We start from the raw sequence: 23,677 nt of genomic DNA, 5'->3' as shown, positions 1-23,677 counted from the left end.
AAGATTTGGGATGGCACATTGTTTAGTAGCCCATCCAAACATTAAGAAATACCCGATTGGGCCATGTAGGTGCGATAATGTATCTACACAGAGCACTGTGCACCTTCTGCTGTTCTGTAAACTGTATACATGTTTTCGTATAGTATTTTTGAAACCTCTGTTTGTTAAATACGGAACACGTACAGTTAAACATGCCATGGCTTTAATTTTTAATCTGCAATCGGCAGATATTTGTTTTTATACTGCCACCTTTTTAAATCAGTGCATCAATTCCAGGAAAAGTATGAGTTTTTAATGTATTTTATTATTCATTTTATCTATTTATGAATGACCATATGTATTACTCAATGAGCCATTAACTATAATTAATAACTGTAAGTTTTAATTGCAATGTCTTTGTAAATATGTACTGTTGTCTTTTTTTCTTTTTTCTTCTTTGTTCATGCTTTCATGGTCATTTATATGTGCCGAATAAAGCTTTATGAATTGAATTGACTTGCTGAACTAGGTCTGATGTTTTAATATTGCTTATTAATGAATCTTGGTGAAATTGTTGCTCATGATGATAATAAAATTTTATTAACAATAAAGTCGAAATAAAGGTTTTGATTAGAATTGTAACAAATAGGGAATAAAAACGATTAACCATTTTGAGAATTCTGGTATTTGGTTTTTGTTAGATAAGGTTTTTATGGCATTGCATGTTGATTATAATGGTTATTGAGGTTTCACTGGTTACCGCTTAACTAGGATACTCTATGCGATTCAAAGGATTCATCGACCTATACGCGTCCCCTTGTAAGTTTACTTACTAAGGACAAGGTGCACTAGCAGTAGTCTTAAATCCACCTTATTCCTCTAATTCACAACCAGACACTCACAGCCTCTTTATCTCACTCTTGCAGGTTCCTGCTTTCTCCCTTTGCAACATTTTGTCCATCTTCCTTGTTCTCCTACTTTCCAATTTGTGTTTTTTTCCCTCTGCTGCTCTTGGGGAATGTCTGATGCGGAAAAATAAGTGCCATCCCTAAAAATAAGTGCTTGGGGCTCCATTGGCATCCCCTAGCTCAAATTGGGCAATGAGTGTTACAGTGGTGCGGGAGAAGGGTGTAGGTGACTTCTCCGGTTTAGTCCTGGTGGCCAAGGAAGAGAAAGTGCAATCAGCTCTTTGCGCTGGCAAGAATCTCTGCACTGCAGGGCACTCCATGTTGCCTGCTGGTTTGGTGTGCAAGCCTAGCACTAAGTGGATTGGGCATCGTGGCATCTGCACTGCTATTTGATGTGTCCACAAAAGTGATTCAGTAGGGCCGTAACGCTGCACCCTTGGACCCAGTCTTCTCAACCACTGTGTAATCCATCTTTAGGTCAGGTATCAATGTGAACTGGGGTAGAGATGTGCCTCTTCTGAGGACTCGTTTGTTTTTTAGTGACAATAACAGAGAGACAAATCTGTAGGAGGTGGACCATGGCTCAATGATCAGGTCCAAAGAACACTACCGGCAGGTCACTGAACGTGAAGCACCATTGAGAAGAGCCTAAGGCTTTCTCATGCCAAAGGTGGCAATCACTATCAGTGAGAGGTTGTCTCAGTAGTAATACTGAACCATATGTGGGCAATATAGGCTCAGGAAAGTAGAACAGTCTGGTCAGAAATGATCAGGTAAGGGTTGGTCATAGTCTGCCAGCCAGTACTTGTTTATTTTTGCCAAGTGCCTTTTGCACCTGTCACCTGCTAGGCCTCATATCTATTGTATGTAACACATGATCTTCCCCAGGTTCATTGGAATATTCAACTCTTCCATGTGGGATATATGCCTTTCTGGAACACTTTTTTCTTCCAGTCTAAATACCCCCTCTGAACCTACATCGGTGCTTGGCCTTGTTCCAGTCCTGCACAAGCAATGTCCCTGCACTCACCTCCTGAGTTACTCCAAATTTCAAGCACTGTAATCTTCCAAGCCTTCCTAATAATTCAGTGATCCAATCATCTGCAACGCTCCCAGGGCCTTTCTTCATGAGATACGATTCCACCTCCTGTTGAGCTTCTTGCACTGAGTCTCCTGCAGTCTTCAGATTCCAGTTTAAGTACCAAATATGGGGCTTGGTCCACCGTATTGGTGGTGGGTCAACCACCACCACGACCCTGATGGCCATTAGATCGCCAGGGTCATAATGAGGCCCTACGTCCCCCTTCAAAAGTAGGGACCACTCTTTAGTGCTTTAATTGTCAGTAGATGATTGGTTTGAATGGGGAGGAGAAGGAGGAGGTCCTCTGTGATCACTGTTTTTAATAAATATATTAATGTCAGCAGTGTCCTTGAAAATGTAAAAACCTGGACCCTGAAATGGCTGTAGAGGGAATATCATGGCATAAGAGACATGCCTTTTACTGAGTTCCAGCTACATGTTAGTGGACATTTGGTGCCCATGTTGGATCAACCAAGTGATGGACGAAAGAGAATACAATTTAGGACCCAAAATTCAGAGTCAGGTAGACAAAATTACCATATAAGATTTTGCTCTGCCTGATTCTATTTTGTTAGGTTTTTCGTATTTGGAAAACCAAACCCGATTTTTCCTGCCAGTAATACCTGTTGGAAACATTGCATGAGGTTTTGGCTGCAGCAGCCACGCCCCATTTCCTGTTCTTTGTCTGGCAGGGAGGATCTCTCCTTTTCCTACGCAACTCCTCCCATACCACTTACTTCCCTCCCCCTACCCAAAGTTCTGGTGTACATGCCCCACTTGATCAGTGCAGGTGATAAATGTATATTTTCAACTTAAAAACGCAATCCTACACAATAATTCCCCATTGTATGGGACTTAACACATTATTGGATGGTACTGGGATGGATTCATCACACAATAACAGCAAATTTGCATGCAAATGTACTATTACTCCAGTATTGTCCAACTTGTATTCAGAGCCTAGATGAGCTGTATCGGTCCTCTTTGTAGAGCAAGACCACTCACAAGAGATCTCTGATGACTCTTCTGATTTTCCAACTCCCCATTGTTTCTCCATTCATGGTGAGAGGCCTTGTGAGATAAATGATTACCTATGAGTTCTTCAAGGATGTGCCTTCTACACCCCTAGTGTATTTTTAAAGTATGGTAACACAGTCACCAGGGGCCAGATGTAGGAAAAAATCAAATTGCGACTTGCAATTTGCGAGTCTGTGCGACTCGCAAATTGCAAGTCGCAATTTGACATGCAAAAAGGTGTCTCAGACACCTTCTGCAACTCGCAATGGGGTCGCAAAGACCCACCTCATAAATATTTATGAGGTGGGTCGCAGTTTGCGACCCCATTGCGAGTATAGGCACTCGCTAACATGGAGGCCTGCTGACGTCAGCAGGCCTCCATGTTAGCGACCTGCCTTTTAAATAAAGTTTTTTTTTTTTTTTGAAGTGCAGCCCGTTTTCCTCACAGGAAAACGAGCTGCATTTCCAAAAATTCCGAAACCTTTAGTTTCGGAATTTTCAGGGCAGGGAGTGGTCCTTTGGACCACTCCCTGCCCTGAAAAAATAATATGGGGTCCATTCACAAAGGGGAAGGGGTCCCATGGGGACCCCTTCCCGTTTGCGAATGGGTTACCATCCACTTCAAGTGGATGGTAACTGCGACTCCATTTGCGACCGCATACGTGGTCGCAAATGGAATTGCATACCATTGCGAATCGCAAATAGGAAGGGAACACCCCTTCCTATTTGCGATTCGGAAATGCATTTTGCGAGTCGGTCCCGACTCGCAAAATGCATTTCTGCATAGGAATCACGCATTTGCGAGTCGCAAACGGCAAATTTTGCCGTTTGCGACTCGCAAAGTGCTTCCTACATCTGGCCCTAAGTCTGTTCAGGTTGTCAGATGGGCTAGTAATTTGTGCTGGAGTGTTACTCACTTTGTTGGAGAGTAGTTCACTGGCAGACATGATGGAGGACATGATATAATTTAGAATTTATTTGGGTTGAACATCGTACGGTTGTGACTGGTCTATTTTATGAGTTGGAGAGGAGGAGGGCAGTGCCTAATGTGAGCCAGTATTTGCATGCAAGCTCCACTGACACTCATTTTTGGGGAAGGGCACTTACTTTTTCTCATAAGACTTTGATTCAGGGCAAGAGAGAGAAAAACACAAAAAAGAGGAAAGAAAGAGGAAAACTGTCACAAAGGGAGAAAGCATTGAAGAACAAGCACTGGCAAAGCCAATAGGTCTTGTCTATGGAAGAGCGATTGAATTTGCTAATGTGTTTTAGCCATGTTGTTTCCAAATATGACTACGGTTCAGCATGACTAATAGTTAGTGGCATAGAGGAGAGTGGTGTGGAGTGCTGTAGAGTGGAATCGCGAAAAGTAGAGTAGAGTATTGTAGAATGGAGTGGCAAAGAGTGTTGTGTATTGGAGTGGCATAGTGTGGAATTGTGTAGAGTGGCTTACACTGGAGAGTGAATTGGTTCAGAATGCATTGGCATAGAGTGCAGTGGCATTGAATTCAGAGGTGTACAATGAATTGTCATAGAATGCCCTGGCATAGATTAGAGTGGTGCATAGTAGAGTGCAATGGTGCAGAGTGGAGTGGTGCAGAGTAGAGTGGCACAGAGTAGAGTGTCATAGACTGCAGTGGCATACAGTGCAGTAACATAGAGTAGAATGGCATAGAGTGGGCCAGAGTGGAGTGGCATAGAGTTGAATGATGTAGAGGGCAGTGGCACAGAGTAAAGTATTGTGGCATAGAAGGCAGTGGCGTAGAGTGCAGAGCAAAGTCAAGTGGCATAAAGTGCAATGGTGTGCAGAGCAGAGTAGCATAGAGTGGTGCAGAATAAAGTATAGTGCCATAGAGTAAAGTGGTGTAAAGTGGAGTAGTGCAGAGCAGAGTGGTGTGGAGTTCAGTGGCAGAGAGTGCAGTGCTGAAGAGTAGAGTGTTGGACTGCTGTGGTTTAGAGTGGCGTAGAGAGCAGTGGCGTAGAGTATAGTGAAGCACAGTAGAATGTAGTGACATAGAATGCAGTGACAGAGTGCAGTTGTATATAGTGTATTGGTGCAGAATGAAGTGGTTAAGAGTAGAGTAGCCAAGAGTGTTGTGCCACGGAGTGGAGTGGCGCAGAGTGGAGTAGAGTAGCCTAAAGTGCAGTGGCTTAGAGTAGATTGTTTCCGAGTAGGGTGAAGTGGCGTAGAGTGGAGTGGTGCAGGGTAGAGTGCAGTTGTGTAGAGTGGCATAGAGTGCAATGGTGTAGAGTAAAATAGTGTAGAGTGCAGTGATATAGAGTGCAGAGGTGCAGAGTAGATTAAAGTGGTGTACAGTGGACTGGCCTAGCATACAGGGGCATTTAGTTGAGTGGTACAGAGTAAAGTGCATTGGCGTAAAGTGTTTTGGCATAGAGTGCAGTGTTGCAGAGTGGCATAGAGTACAGTGAAAAAGAGTGGATTTGTGCAGAGTAGATTGGTGTGGCTTAGACTGGAGTGGTGTAGAGGGCAGTGGTGAAGAGTACAGTGGTGCACAGTAGAGTGGAGAAGAGTACATTGGCATAGAGTGGTGTAGAGTAGAGAGGCATAGCATGAAGTGACATAGAATGCAGTGCCATCAGGAGGAGTGGTGAAGAGTGCAGTGGTGTAGAGTAAAGTGGAGCTGTGCAGAGTAGAGTGCAGTGGCGTACAATGGTGTAGAGTAGAGTGGAATGGAATAGAGTGGAATATTCATGGTGTGGTAGCACACTGCCATTACAGACAACACATTCTCAATTTAAATTACAATTACTTTTGCACAGACACTTTACTAATAAAACTATACAGTGCACAGACAAAATATGTGGAAATTGCATCACCTAGTTTAATGATTCTGTTTGATCATATTAAAGTAATAGTTTCCAACACACTTCAGAAATAACAAGAAATATGCTTCAGCTGTGAGTTCATAATTCTGATATATTCTGGAATACGTAGAGTTTATTTAAACATTGGCATGTACTAGAAAATCACTCTTTCCTAACCCCAATGTCCAGCACGATTGTCACGTAAATCCTTTCACTTTGAAGTCAGTCAAGAAGAATAAGCTAGCTCCTTTGGAAGACAGCACCTGATATTTGACCTCGATCTTGGAATGCCCAGGAAATGTGATGAGATAAGAATAAGATTTTAAGGCCTGTTAACAGAAAGCAAGTTTGTGGAAGGATACAGAAAAACACAGTTTAGGCAACCTGGACAGCCTAAAGCAAATAAAGCCAGCAAATGAAAAACCTGAAAGTGTGAGCTACAAACAACAAAGCGAATGGTAATCAACAAGTGGAATTAACTCCTAGGTCAACTTCCTGAAAGTCTCGAAGATGTCTTTAGCAAACCAGAGAGCTGTGCTGTCTGGTAGGCTGCAATCTAAAAAGAACCTGTACCTGTGAGATAAAAGGGCAAGGAGAGTATAGTAGTGGATTAAAGAGGCATGAAGTGGAATCAAGGCTACTCAGCCTGGGTACTTGACAACCTCCACATTTGGCACAGCTGGTCGTGGGCTACTAAGAAATCTTTGGTCACCGGCACTTATTATTTTACAAATTAAGCCCCAGAGAAGGGGTTTCTAGTCAACACATCTATCTTTTTATTAGACTCAAAACAGTTTTCATTGTTCACAAAAAGAACATGGGCACATCTTTTTTTGATTATCTTGTGTATCATTCACTCATTGTTTTTGGACCTTCCGATGCAGATACTTAGGCCCACAACTAGCTGGATCTTTAGAGTTTACATCCATGTGTGACCATTCATTCAAGCCCTTTTGCACCTTGCACTTTCTCAATCCATTCCTTATTACTCGCTTTATCAGCATTAAGGACCTGATTTAGATGTTGGTGATAAAGGTCCCACCGTCGACTTTTCAACTGTAAACCTGCCAGCCTTTGCAATGGTCTGCCTGCCATATTTAGATTTTGGCGATCCCACAGATGAAAAAACTTATTTGAACAGCCGTCTCCACCAAGAAACATCAGCTGCATCGACAGAGGGAAAGGGAACAGGGAATGCCTGAAGGACCGCAGCCAGTCTTCCTGCTGTGCAGATTTAGATGTGCCTTACTGCCAAGGAAAAAGTGGGAGTCTGACCTCTACTCCTTGGCTGGCAGATTGGGGGAAAGGGGTGAAAACGCACCTTTTTACCACTTTTCTCACCGTCTTCGACTGGACACAACTGGACAACACCTGCCCTCACTGCTGCCACGACCCAAGGAGAAAACATGACCCCGCCATCAATGGACTACAAGGTAGGGATGCCGCATTGCCAGAGTATGTTGTATGGGCACTGTGCGGGAGGTGGGGACCACTAGAGACATATACATGTCACAGTAATTGTTTATATCACCATGACATGCATAGGTTGGGGACACAAGTGGGTCAGACATGGGTGGTGACACACTGGTACACAACAGATATTGTACACATACACAACTGACAATATGGTGCCAGTATTCATTAGCAAATGAACGATGTCACCACAATGACGAAACATTCGCACCTGTCAACTGTGTCTATGCGAACATGTTGGCAGTGGGCCTGTACCTGTCATGTTGTGCTGCAAGTTGTGTGTGTGAGTCAGTAAATGTATGTGTGTATGCAATGAGATTTGCTGGGTGAAGTATGTGTGCTGAGTGTGTAGGTGTGTTGTTTGTGTGGTGTGTGGTTGCAATTACAATGGTGTGTGTATGTTGTGTCATGGATGTGTGTTAATGTATGTTTTCGGCATGTATAGATTGTGTTATGTCGGCCTGCCAAGGGGTAATTGTGTGTATGTGTTGTGTTGTGTAGTGCTTACCTATGGCTATGGGACACTTATGGCTAAGGGAAGTGTTTATGTGTGTCACTTGCCTCCCTTACATAGTTGCTGCCATTGTATAAAGTCCATTGAGTCCCACAGCTGCCTCCTGCTGTCACAAACTGCCGCCAGTACACCTCCTGCAGGCCCGTAACATCTAAATATGACGGATGGAACACCACTGACTTGACAGTTTTCTCAGGCCCGCCGCCGATGTGGCTTCATGGTAAAACCGCCAAGATCTAAATCAGGTCCTAAATTATCAGCTTCTCTCATGTATGCTTCCTCACTCAGTCAATGAATTCAAGACTTTTGAGTATTTTCTTTCATTATTTAGTCTTACAGTTGTACCACAGCGGGGTCATGCTGACCAAATACAAACTTGTGTAACTTATGCTTGTTTTGATACAGATTAATATTTTACACATTTGGTAACATCAAAAGGCTCATGCGCAGTAATCTGTTTTCAGTCCATTTTTTACACAAAGCAATGTTGTTAAATGCCCTTTGGGAAGATGCTCGGGATTCACCAGACGGGACGGAGAGCAAGATGGCGGCCGCGTAACGCTGCCGCGAAGCGTCTGCTCCGACCAAGGAAACCTCCCAGTGTTGCGGCAGTTCTCCCGCGGGTCGGAGCTTCCTTCGGCAGTCGCGCTTAGAGGAAAACAATGTAGCGGCATTTTAGCAACATTGTGCCGACTCGCGTTGCTTCACCTGCTCCCTCTTTTCTTGGGGATGACTGTCCCAGGACTCTCAGGAGGGGCGGCACAGGGGAAATATTGCGGGTGACATTGCTTTTTGAAGGACTGCTTCTCATGTGAGGATTGTTCAAGGCTACTTGGCTCTTGGTTTCTGCGGGGCCTTTTTTTTTTTTTTTTTGGGAGAAGTAAAACTACGTGGATTTGCTGACGGAGGCCAAAAGGATTGCAAAGCGTTTTCCCGGGATGCGGTCTGGACTGCTCCTGCTCCTGCTCCTACCTGAAGACAACTACAGGTCTGTGCTCACGGGTCCCAATTGGGGGCAATTTTCGACGTGGACTCAAAAAACGGTCAGAGTTTCTTTATTGTTTTACAAGTATTTGACACTGGGCGTATATTATAATAACGCATTTTGCATTAAAAAGCAAAAAAAAAAGGTAAAAATGCCACCTAAGGGAGTGAAAAATGTGACTCTGTCTGGACGAGGCAAGCCGGTAAGAGTAAGCCTGTCGGCACGGCAGGGGGGGGGGTACGGATATAAAACAAGGCTTAGGTGAGAAGGTTGTCTCCAAAAACAAGAGTGCTTCACTGGACAGGTATTTTGAGAAAGGGAAGGACATACTGGTGGGGGGCGTAGATACCCCCCCCGCCGCTGTGGAGGAGGCTGATCCTCTAGTAAACGAAGAGATGACGGCTATAGATGTGCCCCCCCCGCATGAAGGTGGGCAGAGTGATGCTGAAGATGTGGCAACTTTACAAAAACAAGCTACCGGGAGTCAGATGGAGCAGAGGGAGCAGAGGGAGGGCGCACAAGGCGCTAGGTCATTATTACAGGTGGAGCGGAGGCCAGTGGAATTACGCGATAATGAGACAATACAAGGAGACAAGTTTTTCTCACTATCAGATCATTCAAGTTGGTCAAGCAACGAGCAGCTGGATTTGGAGGCGGATAAAACTTCTTCTGAATTCGAATCTGAGGTGTCCTCTTTGGCACTGGGAAAGGAATTACAGGAGAGTGGCAGGAGCGCCACTGTCAGGAAAAAACAGAGGAAGAGAAGTGAGCAAGTAGGACCTAATAAGCACTCCACTAACCCATTGGACACTAAGGGTCTTCAGGGGCTTCAGTGGGAGTATTCCAAGGATGATTTAACTCTATTTGATAATGGTGAAAAACAGCCTAATCCTGTGTCACTGGAAACCATATATCAAAGCATTATGGAACATCGAGAGGAATCTAAATTAGAGAGCCGTAGGACTCAAATGGCTTGCCGCAAGATGCAAATCCAAATTCGTCGAGTAGCTAAGACATGTTCAGAGTTTACTACACGGATGGAAGAAGCAGAGACCCGGATCTCGCGTCTGGAGGATGAGGCTGGAGCTCGCCAGTCATCTCGAGAAATGATGGAGAAACAACTTGAGGACACTCAGTGGAAATTGACAGATTTAGAGGACAGAATGAGGAGGAATAATCTGCGCGTCCTGGGTGTACCAGAAGGACTTGAAGGATCAGATATACATAGCTTTATGGTCGCACTTCTTAAGGAAGCTTTTCCGGACTTACACCAGTGGGACTGGGACAAAGAGGTTCAAAGAGCCCATCGATTTCCTTTTAGTAAAATAGGACCAAACTCAGAAGGAGGAAGTGGTAGACCTAGAGCAATATTAATCTCTTTGCTTAATTATCAGGCAAGGCAGGCTATATTCGACCGAGCTCGACCCAATGCTAGAAGTAAGGCTAAGGGATGTGAGTTTTTTGTGAGACCAGACTATTGCCATATTACTGTTGAAAAAAGGTGGAGGCTCCGGCAGTTAATTCAGCCACTTCAAAGTAAGGGGGCACAGGTTTTTTTATTAAATCCGGCTAAACTGAAAGTAGTAATGGATAATAGGACTTACTTCTTCACGACAGAGGAGAAAGCAAGGGCTTTTTTGGGTGGACTTAACGGTCCGGTTCCCTAAGATAGATTTTCTGGATTGGGACATAGGGGTGGGGGTAAAGTAGAGAGGGTTAGGAGTTAAGCCCTGAGAAGTCGAGCCGGGGGTAAGATATTGTTTTGGCTGAAACAGGGTTAGATAGAGAGAGATAAAGACAAAGAAAGGGAGAAAAGGTAAAAGAAAAAAAGAAAAAGAAAATCATGCACTGGGTAGGGACGGTCGGAGCGGAAGCTTTACCATCATTAGGGACAGTGAGATCCCATACTCTCCATAAATTGGGTGTAAGGGTAGGGGTAAGGGGTGTAGGGGGTTGGGGGGGGGTGGTTGGTAGCAGGGTTGGGGTATAAGGGGTGGGAGGATGGGAGAGGGGGGAGAGGAGGGAGAGGGGTGGTGGGGAGTGGGGAGTGGGGGGGTACTAATATAGGTAGAAATGTTCAGAATAATTTAATGAAGACATATCAAAAGAAGAGGATGTATAGGATTCAATATCAACAAGTTGGTTTCTTTAAGGGAGAAAGTATTGACGTGAGTTTGGTACATCAAACTGAGTGATATGGCAAATAGATTAAGGATTTGTGCACTGAATATTTGCGGTCTAAATAGCCCCCAGAAAAGGAAAAGAGTGGCAGCTGGTCTTAAACTAATTAAATCAGATTTATATTGCTTGCAGGAAACACACATTGCATGGAGTAAGCAAGAGCTCATACGAGAGCTTGGGTTGACGCCTCTTGTTTGTACCAGACAGGAGGTTTCGACACGTGGGGTGACGATACTTGCCAGAAATAACAATGTACAAGTTTGTAGATCTCGAGCAAGTAACGATGGGCGGTGGGATCTCTTAGAATTATCCGTGAATACATTTAAATTTACCCTCTGCACTATATATGGATCAGTTTTGGACGAGGCTGAGCCTCTGGATACGTTGAATATGGAACTAGTTGGATGGCCCTTACCAATAATTATTTGTGGCGACTTAAATATTCATTTAGAGGTAGGTAGCAGGAGCATGGACACCCAGAGTTTATATCAGGGACGAAAGCCTAAAGTATGGAAAGCTCTAAGGAGGTTAGTAAGGGAACATGGGTTGAGAGATGTCTGGGAAAATATTAAAACTGTAGATCCAGGGTATACCTATTACTCGTTCCCACATGCTAAATTGGTAAGGTTGGATTATTTTTTCGTATCACAAAACTTAATCCATGGGGCTGAAATAGAATGCAAACCCAGATTCTTATCAGATCATAATCCATTAATATTGTCCATAACAATTAAGGGACCATCTAATTCGCGTCGTGTATGGACATTTGATAGGAAATTGTTGGTTGACCCAGGATATATATCCCATATGAAAGAGTGGATTCACCACTTTTTTGATATCAATAGGAATACGGCAGATCCGGGGATGGTATGGGATTCATTTAAAGCTGCAGTGAGAGGTGAAACTCTTAGTTATAGTTTGGGAATACAGAAAATTAGGGGGAAGGAAATTGTAGAACTTCAAGAAAGATTAATAACAAAAGAGAGGGAATTAGCTAGTAAAATTACTAGTAGAGAAGACATTACTCTCACTCAGACCCAAATGGTGATTCTTAAGGCTAAAATAAATGCTTACTTGAATAAAACAGTGGCAGCCGTCTATCAAAGTCACCGATTGGAGTGTTATGAATATGGTGAATCCACAGGAAAAGTCTTAGCTAGACGGGTCAGACAAAAGGCAGTTAAACAGAATGTTTTGAATATAATTGATGGTAATGGGCGGAAACATACAGAGTTAGAAGGAATTCTAGAGGTTTTTAAGGGTTACTATCAGGAGCTGTATAGTGAAGATATAGTGTATTCTGAACAGCTACAAAAAAAGGTTAGTGAATTTCTGGGGGGATTAAAGAGTACAAGGCTCTCTTCTGAGGAACAAATTACATTAGATGCACCAATTCGTATTGATGAGATAATTGAGGCAGTAAGCTCCCTGGCAACAGGGAAAGCTGCTGGACCGGATGCAATACCACTTGAATTTTACAAGACCTTCCTGATAGACATTAAAAAGGATATGCATAGCATTTTTTGTATAGCGCAGGCAGGTCAGGCACCCTTATCGTGGGAATGTGCAAGTATTATAGTGCTAAAAAAAAAGGATAAATCAACAGAGTTCCCCAGTTCATACAGACCCATATCTTTGTTAAACGTAGATGGAAAGATTTATGCAAAGATTTTGGCCAGTAGATTGGCAAATGTGATAGTCAGGCTGGTTAGAAAACAACAACATGGGTTTATTCCGGGTAGAGATACAATAGATCATATAAGAATAATAATACCCATGTTTGATCTTGCAGAAATATATCAAACAAATTTAGGATTATTACTTTTGGATGCCGAGAAGGCATTTGATCGTGTATCGTGGAAGTTTCTATGGGAAGTCATGCGCTGGAAAGGTATAGGGAGTGGATATATTACAGCTATAAAAACTTTATATGTAGCCCCAAAAGCTAGAATTTGCATTGCTGGTTTGGAATCAGATACTATCTTAATCTCTAGGGGGACTAGACAAGGGTGTCCATGTTCCCCCTTGCTCTTTGCTCTATATATTGATTCTTTCTTGCTGAGATTAGAAGAATGCAAAAATATTCAACCTCTATTATATCATGGAGAAACATATAAGGTGTTTGCATATGCTGATGATGTAGCTATAGTGACAAGCAACACGGAGGAAGCTATTAGGGCAATAGAAATAGAGGCAAGAGAGTTCGGAAAATACTCCGGATATAAGCTGAACTCAGATAAAACACAAATAGTATGTTCTGGGCACGTTTCACTAGTAGATAGACGATTGGTATCTGAAGCAGTGTATTTGGGGGTGAAGATTACATCAGTGGTTAATCGGTTGGTGGAAATTAATTTTATCCCATTATTAAATAGAATAAAGAGGGATTTAGACCGAATGCATAATTTGCACTTATCACTAGAGGGTCGCTGCAATGTATTGAAAATGATGGTTCTGCCAAAAATCCTATATTTATTTCGGGCTATTCCCCTTGAGGTTGATAAAAAATGGCTTAAAAGATTGGAAAAGATGGGGAATAATTTTTTATGGGGGTATGCTAAAACGAGAAGGGCAATGAAGTATATGACACTTCCCAAAGATCGAGGCGGGTGGTCAGTCCCTAATTTTACACTGTATTACTACGCCTGTTGCCTTCAACATATGGATGAACTTATAAGGGGAAGTTTTAAGGGTAATGAAGAAGTAAAACCAACCCCTATTTATACTATGATGGCGGGTGGGGAGGCAAGTGGTTGGTTATCAAAATTTGAGGAACCAAGTTACTTTAAAAAAGTAAGATTTAAGCCTTTTTTGTCCGCCTTCAAGGTTTGGGCTCAGATAAAACGGAGTATGGGACTGGGAAAGATTACGGCTTATACACCAGTGAAATTTTCAGCTATCCCAAATCATATCTTTAGGGATCCCATACTAGATTTTTGGCGTTCTAGGGGAATAAATAAAGTCGGAGACTTGTATTGTAAATCCGGTTATAAATCATTTACGGATCTGCAGTCTCAATTTGGCTTACCTAAGACCCATTTTTTTAAATTTTTGCAAATACGAAATTTTTTACAGTCTCAGAAGTGCGTTACAGTACAGTTGTCGGAGATCCCGGTAGTTGAGGCTGTTAAAAATGGGGCAAAGATTGGCAAGTTATATAAGTTACTAACAGAGCTACAAGTAGATGATATGGCACAACAGAATGAGAGATGGATTGCACGATTTGGGGTGGCTGGAGAGTGGGTGGACCAATCCTTAGCCATGGCTGAGACAACATTTCTATCAGCTAATTTGAAAACCCAGCATTACAAAACACTGATGGACTTATATTATACTCCAGCAAAACTGAAAAAGTGGGGGATATCCTCTGGAAGCTGCAATCGATGTGGGGAAGTTGAAGCTGAGATAATGCATATGTTCTTTGTATGCCCAATGTTGCAGGGAATATTAAATGAGATAGAGGTATTCCTTAAGAAGATCACGCATTGCAATATTCAGGTTACTGTTATGCTGGTAGTATTGGGAGTCGTGGACTCACCTGAAAGTACGGAACCTGCACTGTATAAAATAAGGCGATTTTTATTTTTGTCCATGGCAATATACCGCTTATGTATTGCTACAGATTGGCTCAAAAAAGAACCCCCCACGTTTGAGAATTGGCGCTCTAGATTACTTACCATCTATAATACTGAATTAAGTCTTTATAAGTTAAAGGGTCATAAGAAGAGACATAGAGGAGAACGAATGTGGGCACCACTGACTAGATGGTTGAAATATCAAGACACAGTTTAAAAAAAAAAAAAAAAAAAATGCTAATTGTTTCGATATGTGATATATATAACTGAGGTTTTTTTAAAGGTCTTCTTTCTCCCGTTGTTTTGTTTACTTTACTTTCTTCGCACGGATATATTATGTCTTCTTCTTTTTTTTCTCATGTAACCCCCTCCCTCCGACATATTAAAAAAAAAAAAAAATTGAAAAAAAAAAAAAAATGGGAAGATGCTCGGGAAATCCTTATGGTCTTTCACTCTGTATTTTTCCTTTTTGGTGTCCTCTTGGAAAGGCATTTTATTAGCTAATGTTGAAAGCATGTATTAAATCACCCTTTGTTCCTTTCCTTAACTTTCTCACTGTAAATGACACAGCGAATAAATGCACACAGAAACATTTATTATATTGCTGCTAGAGGGGTGCATTATATACTTTTGTTTTGGTAAAATGTATTAATCTTTAGGCCCCTTCACACTGCTTGTTTTTTTTAAACATGTACAGGCATATTGACAACAAAGTGTATGGGAAGCTGCAGGCATGAGCAGTTAGGGCTAAAAACATCCCAGGCAAATTTTTCAGACCAGCCTTTCATTGCACTGAGTGATACTGATGATTTCATCAAGAAGGGCTCTATAAATTATTTTTGGGATGGAAAGGGCACACAAAGGCCACAGATATAAATAGTAGTGCCAACCGAAAATGGGCAGACGTGAATAGTGCCTGCACACACACCCACATTCACAGACATATATATGTAAAATGTGGGTGTGTGCAAAAAAAAGAAATTATGTAACCTAGTGGGCAAAAGTAAAAATGAATGTGGCCCCGCAGCCTCAGGGACCGCCACCTCCCTGGGGCAAATATTCAATTACATGCAGGGGGCCACGCTGCCCACCACAGCGTGGGGACTGCCACCAACATAGGCCTTAAATAAAAGAATGAAGGGGGTCCATTTACTACCTTCCCGGGGCAAATACAACACTGGAGGGAAGGGCCCAGAAAGGTCAGTGGAGTCGCCCCTCACTTTGCAGCGGCCACCCTTAAAAAGGGGAGAGAGGATCTGGATAGCTGGGAGGTGGGAGGGAGCGAAAAGTGCTTCATGGGCGGTGCCACAGGGTCAGCAGCAGCAGGGAGGGAAGCACAGGAAGCGGCAATGGGGAAGGCACAAAAAAAGCAGTAATGCAGCAAAAGTAAATCAAGAGAAAGATTGAAAAACTAAGAAAAAGCAGCAAAAGAAAGAAAGCAGGCAGAAGCAGATGGCCACTAGGCTACCGGGATGAGGTGCAGATGGGTGCCTGTGAGTAGAGGCGGGCCTGGATCTCAGAGCTGGCAGGCTGTTGTGGAGATTAGTTGCAGCAGCAGGAGAGCCACGCAGGAGGGAGTGACAAACACTGACCAGAAAGGTCACGGAACAAATGTGGCACTGGGCAGCACCATTTAACGCCTCCCTTACATTGAAAGCATAAGCAGCATTTCAGATTTGGTACACGTGCAAGGAACTGCACTGGGGTGTGTGAGTGCGTATTTGACTTGCACACCTAGCACAATTTCCACACACAAAACAAGTACACCACTGGGCAGGAGTACCTGCTTCCCCTACACCCATAGAACACATACAGAACTGTCCAGAAACAGTGCATGCTTCCCACACATGCACAGAACATGGACAGCATCTCACACAAACTACATGTACAAGATGGACAACAACAGTACAAGCTAAGATACCCTCACATGCAAAATAGGTATCACACTGTGAGCAAAGTATACAGATGGATGAGACACTTTAGGCTCTGGTACAGCTCAATGTCCTCTTGAACACTCAAGCCCAAAAAAAGCTCAGCTTTCATGAGTCTTCTGCCTTCTATCTGAGATAACCTCATGCACAAAGAATGAAAGACAAAGCATTAAACTTTGATATCAAGCAGGAGTGATAGCTGATATTAATTTAGTGCAGCGTTCTGCAATGTTGGTCCTGGAGAGCCGGGTCCATACCAGATTTTTAGCATATCCACATTTAGAAAAATGTAGATTTCTGAAACATCTTTTTTCTAAATGTGGATATGCTAAAAACCTGGCATGGACCCGGCTCTCCAGGACCGACTTTGCAGAACTCTGATCTAGTGGATGAATTACACAATGTGAAACCAGAAAACCTGGGATCAGTCGACTACATTGTGTGCTGCTAGGCAAATATTGTTTGCCTCCTATTTTTCAGGATTGTAAATGAGAAAACCTTGAAATAAGTATAGATGTGTGTTGTACAAAATTCTCTCTTGTGTTATATAATGGCCTATAATGTTGTGACATAAGAATATAGCTCACATATAAGGGGCGCATACCAACTGACTTGCCTCTTAGAAACATTCATGCCCCTACTCCAATGACAATACCATGAGTGAACTAAGTTCATGTTTAAAAGCCATCACTTTTATTGAATCTCTTTCAAAGCAGTGATATAATCGGATGTACTAAGGTGAAACGTTTGTTAATTAAGTATACTTTTTTTGAGTATTGAAGGAACTTTATCATATTTTTACATAATATCCGTTGCACGATTTCCATGCCAAATGTTCCCATGACTCATCTCATGCCTAGGCTCTTGCAGCCAAGACAGTTCTTTAGAGCCAAGACAGATTCTTGGCTCAGCTCTCTGTGTTAATTCATAAGCTTCCCCATCTCTACTACAGTACTCAGGGCCTCAAATCAATGCATTCTTGGTCGGATCTCCTATGTCTGTGTAGGCTTTTCTCACCATCCTACTTTCACTAGGAGGTTTTTAATTTGGATCAGGAACTTAAATAAATATAGTGACTGGTTTATCAGAAAAAGCAGTAAATCTGTATCCATAGGAGTACTGCTTTAAGGGATGCAACTTTGCTATTTAGGAATTTACAAACATTGCCAGTAGTAGGCTTGGAAAGCTGCCCTAGTCTAAGGTTTCCAGGCATACTACTGGCAACAATCAAACATGCAAAAGGTGATGGGACAAATGCTTGTGAATAATCTAATCACTAGCAATAATCAATGTAGCATTCCTAACCGTTGCTTTTCGCCCACTGCGCCACTTTAAGCAGAGGGCATGATTTAGGGTTTGGTAGTAGGAGTAAAGCCACACAGGGTTGAGGAGGAATTTACATAAGCCATCCAGCCTCTACTCTGCCCACCAAATTTAGAGATATCTAACAGCCCTGTGGACATCTCTATACATTGTCAGGAATCTCCATCATGGAGATTCCTGTCATTGTAGGAAACGTTTGATGGATGGCTCTGTCAAACATGACAGCCAGCTGGCCATCAAACTTTTTACAGAGTTTTTATTTCAGAAACAACCTGCTGAAGAAGGAGTTTGCTTTTGAAAAAAAAAAAAAAAACTAATGAATCTCACACCCTGGGTATGCTGAGGGAGTGACAGACAGTTAAAAAAAAATATCCATCTGTCCCCTCTAAATAAGGCAGGCAGTCGGATGACTTACCTCTGATGGCAACTTCTCCATTGGGCCACTGTAAGTAGTTTTATCCCAATGGAATACATTTTACTCAGTCAGCCAAAGCTTGTGTTCTTCCTGACTCAAAGTTGTGCATGCAGACTTTGAGTTTGGTAGACAGGGTACTCTGTTGCCATTATCCAAACTTTAACCCTTTCGCTGCTATGCCTTTTCCACCCCCCAACCCCACCCACATGTTGAGCTCTTTTTTGGCTATTTGGGGTAGTTTGCACTTAGGGCGCCATAACATTTTGTGCACATAAGCTATCCATGGCAAATTTATCTCCTTTTTTCCAAACACCCTGAGCATTCTAAAGTTACCCAGGGTTTGTGTATTTTCCTTGAGAGGATGAGAATATAGGCAAAATATAGCAAACATTTGAGTTTTCTGAAATAAAAAATAGGGAAAAAGTGCTTCAGATGAAAATGTCTGTTTTTTCCTAAAAATGGCATCCATGAACAGTTTGCTGTACTAAAGTCACCGTCTTCCCAGCATTCAGGAACATGCAGAGCTGAATCAAAAAACCTAATTTGCACCACAGTTTTGGCATTTTTGTAAGAGGTAGCCTTTTTCCTTATTTTTGTACTATCTACCTATTTCCAGTTTGTGTTGGAAACCAGTGTAAAACTCATGGGTGTTCCAGGAAAAGCTATAGATTTCAGCAAGAGATCATATGTCTAGATCCTTCAAGGTTTTCCCAAGTAAACAAACTGTTGAAATAAAGAAATATTAACAATGAGTGGGAAAAAACAGGCATTTGTCATAACATTTTCATCTGTAACTTGTTGTCATAATGGCCAATTGACAAAAGCAATATACCATCTCATCCACTAGATGTTTCTGGTTGCAAGGATATATAGGGTTTATAGGGTTTATGCCAGTGGCATGGGCAGTGCAGGGGGCCCTGCGACTCCCCTTTCCACCAGCCTTTTCATGGAGGTTCATACCACCATGAAAAGGCTGGCGGGAGGGGGACTCGTAATCCCCTGGGCAGCGCTGCAAGCAGCGCTGCCCTGGGGGATTACAACCGCCGGGACAAAAGTGGCGGAAAACCGCGGGGACAAAAGTGGCGGGAAACCACCGGTCCCGTTGGCGCGACCGCAGCGCTTCCGCCGCAGTCGTAATGCCCGAGTTTGTACCGCCAGCCTGTTGGCGATACAAACTCCAAAACAGCAATGAGGGCCTTTGTCTCCATTTATTTGGGGTGGGCCATGGCTGTGCCCTCACCCACCCCACTTAAAAAAAATAATCTTTTATTATGTCTAGAGTGCTTTCAGCCACCGCCGTGGATAAGATTGGGGGTAATAAACTCAGGCAGTAAGACGCTGCCCATTTGTGGTTGGGGTAGGGGCATTGGCATGCCCATGGTGGGCAGAACCCATCCCATGAACTAAAAAAAAGAATCCCTGGTGCCTCTGGGCTTTCTGCCCCCCCAAGGGAGCAAATTGAGGGTTCAGAAAGACTTTGGTTGACATTTATTTTGGGTAAGGGCATGGCCTTTGCCATTGTGGACACCCCACACCCCTCTTTTATAAAATAAATTATTGGTGTCTAGTGGCTCCAACCCTCCCCGGGAGGCAGATCAGGGGTAATATTCCCAATATTCCACCCGGGGGGGGGGGCAGAAAGAATCTTTACATTTGTGCGTGGGCTGGGTGGGGGCATTGACATGTTCATTTTGAGCAGCTCCTAGCCCTAAGATTGAAAAAATATGTAATCCCTGGTGGTATTGCCCCCATCTGCCCCCAGGAGGGGCAGAAAGCCGTTGTTTTGTGTTTGAGCCAAGTGGGGGCATTGGTATGCCCATTTTGGGCAGATTCCACCCCTAGGTTTGAAAAAAAACCTGGTGCCTGGTGGGGTATTGTCCCCATCTTCCTAGGGTGGGGGGGGGGCAGGAAGTCTGAACTGAGCAAAATCCCTTGCCCAAGGGGCCCCGCCCCTGTCCCTGGTGCATAGCTGAGGATCACCCTCCTGCGGTGATCCCCAAGCAGGGATCCACTAGGGAAGGGTACCGTTGGATATCTCTCCTGTGTGACTAGGGCTTTGGGGGCAGAGCTAGCCCTCCCAGCACCTAGGCAGTGAAAGTGAAATGAGCTGATCGGCTCATTTTACTTTCATTCACAGTGACGTGACATCAGTGCACCATGCAGGCTGATCGCCATTTCCCTGAAAACCAAAAACAGCCTCAGGAGTTGGGGAAACTATTCCCCAGCTCCAAAGGCTGTTTTTTGGCAAAAGGAAATCCCTCTGGTGCGGGCACCAGAGTGATTTTCTGTGCCATGTGTGTGGACGGCCAGGATCCATCCAACGCACACGAACACTGTGATGTCAGACAGCTCCTGGCCATCGTACACATGGAAGGAGTTAAATTAGCCCCAGAGTCCCACCTAATGTAAACAGTACTTACCCTGCTCCTCAGGGGGACAGTGCATTTGGATCCTTGGTCATCTCACCTGTTCACCTTGTGGCCCACTGCTTTTTTCGTTGGGCAATTTGAGATTTGCAGCCCCAAATCTCACTGACTAAGCTAAGCCCTTGACAGTTCTGTGCATAAGAGTTACTCGAGTTCCCTTCTCTCAGTATTTCACTCCGGGAGCAAAATCATGTTTTATGAGTTTCTTGTCAATTTCCTTGAGTCTCAGACAGATACCTACTTCCGATTTTAGTAAGCAAGAACTGTGAATCAGCTACCCCCAAGAAGATACCTGTGAATTCTATTAACATAAAAGGAAACAAACAACACTCAAATAATACATTTTCCCAGTTCCAACATTCTATCCTCAATTAGTTTAATTTCTTTTTGCAACCACCATCATCTGTTCTCTACCCGTCAGGATGAATGCAGTGACAAATGTAACTGCTTTGTCTTCAAACACCACGCAGCAGAATGGGCATAACTTTTTTTAAGTCTGCTGATGATTGATGTAAAGTCCCTAGGGTCCCACTCCATATTATGTAGGCCCAACTCAGTCTTAGCTCATGGGGGTCATCATCTTTTCTCTCTTAAACAGTGGAAGTCACCATCTGTCATGATTTATGCAGAATCGTTCTAATGTCTGCCATTAGACACTGATGTGGTCTGACTTTATCTTTCTAAGAAATGTGAAAGCATCAAGTAATACAAAGTAGACATTTGAGATTCTTGTGGGTAAAATGTCTACTTTTTACCATGTCAAAATTAAATAAGAACACATACAGACATATAACCAAAAGTGTGTAGTCTGAATAGAGGTCCTTTTACTTTATATGTTCATAAGGAAAAGTCTGGGACCACACCTTGATGCACCGAACTTATGTCAGAAATTCCAATTTCTGATAAGATTTTGTATATATGTTCTACCACTTGACCACCTGTCAGGCGAAGTACTTCACCCATGTTTTTAACCCAAGATCTTGCCAGAGATGGTCTCACCTACTGCCAGCTCACTTTGCACTTCACAAATGCTACATCTCACCTGAAGCCTGAAACCTATACAGCAGAGTCCCGGAGGAAGACCACAGAGTGTGTTTGCTCTTCGCAGGGAACACTGTGTTTCCTCCTCCTCTGGTAAAGACATTCTTTGATGTCAACAAGGTATGAAGTGCATCTCTTCTCCCTATGAAACTCTAGATCGCAAGTTACTCTGCCTTTAATGCTCTCTTAGTGTAGCACATAAAAATAAGCATTGGGTTTTAGCTGACATTTTTAGAACATGCTAGAAATGTTCATTTTATTCTCATTATTCATAACATGCCTTCTTACTATTTCTATAATATTCTGTGTAGTAGTTGTAGATGTACAGAGAAACTGATTGTTCCTGTAGTAATAAAGACTTTTAACTTGAACAATTCTTTCTTCTTAGTATAGTGTGTGGTACTGTGAATAATGAATAAAGGTTTGTTGCTGTTACCATGGTGCCCCTGATCCCTTTATGGGATTGTTAGTAACCCAAAAGCAATGTCTCATTTACACATTGAATAGTGTTTTGCTGGACTACAATAACCTGTCTTTCTCATTCATCCCTGGTGTTTTGAACCAAGTTAACTAGTGTCACCCATGGGTGGGAAAGCACCCCTTGCAGATTATGCCCAAGTTGTAACTTATGCAACATGGAAGGCAGCCAGGGATGAATGGAGCACTTTGCATTTACAGGGTGAGCATGCACATAGGTCGGCCATTTACTGCTCATGCAAAAGGGCCTTCAGTGCCTCCGCTGGTCTTTCAGTGGATTTGCTGGCTGGAGCCTGACTCCTGCAGCTGAGGGAATCAGATGGAATTAACAGCAAGCTTTGAGTGCTATAAGAGTTCTTGTGGCCCTAGTAGGCAGTAGTGCTGAAATAACTTTCAAACTGCAGGTACTGCCCTCAATATTACATCACTGAACTCAGGGATTCTGAAAAATCCAAGCATCAGACAAAGAACAAGTGTAGCAAATATTGGTAAAGATGTAGAATGTAGCTGGGGATGCATTTAGGAGCACACTGTCACAAATATATCATTAAAGCATTGTGTGGCAGCACACTGCATTTCCTGTCAGCACATTTTCCATTTATATGACCACTAAATTTGCACAGACATATATTTTTACTGATAAAACCATACAGCGCACAAATGATAGTGTGTGGAAATTGAATTTCTGCAAAAACCCAATGAATATTTGTCATTTGCACATCACCAAGTAAAGTGTCTTCATTTAGTTTTATCCTATTAAAATATTTGTTTCCATCACACTTCAGAATTTAAAAAATTGCTTCATGTATGACTTAGTAACTGTTTGTACAATTCATACATTGGCATTTAAAATTTGTTATGTGTTAGAAGAAAATTACATCCTGCAGCCTTTTCTTTCACACCAGCAAGATTATCACATAGTTCACTTTCCAAAACCCTCACAATGTAAGAGAAATAAAAGTAAACACCAGTCTCCATGTTAGAAAAATGAGCAGTAATTTGCCAGGAGACTAGACTGACATTTGACCTCTGTCTTCAAATGCACAGCAAATGTAGCACAATAAAAACAACATCTAAAGCCATCTTACTCATTCACTTTTGGAACTCTGGCATAGTTATTTTGGGGGTGCTGAGGTACCCCATACACCTACACCTACTTCCAGAACCTATAAGAAGTGGCATCTTAGGGCCCAAAGGGCTGTTGTAGGTTGACCGTGGAGGCCCAGCTGGGGAAGGCCTCACAATGAGAAAGGGGTGCCCGTCGGAAGCTGACCGCCCCTGATGGCCTGCATACTGGCAGTGTCCTACCCAGAGCTGGATGGGCACTTGAGGGAATAACAGCAGCCACAAAGGGGTAAGTACTTTGGGTATTATTCTAAAATTTGGCAGGTGGGGTAGGATCCGGGTGGGGGATGTGGGTTAGCGGGTGCCCCTAAGGCCCGGCCAGACATTGCAGCATGGTGCAACTCTAGGGTAATGGGTGTATGGCAAATGCAGGTAATCTAGCTTGTTAGCATTCCATTTC

Source organism: Pleurodeles waltl, chromosome 1_2 (genome assembly GCF_031143425.1).
Source record: "Pleurodeles waltl isolate 20211129_DDA chromosome 1_2, aPleWal1.hap1.20221129, whole genome shotgun sequence".
Classification (NCBI taxonomy): domain Eukaryota; kingdom Metazoa; phylum Chordata; class Amphibia; order Caudata; family Salamandridae; genus Pleurodeles; species Pleurodeles waltl.
Note: the sequence above shows the minus strand (reverse complement) of the source record.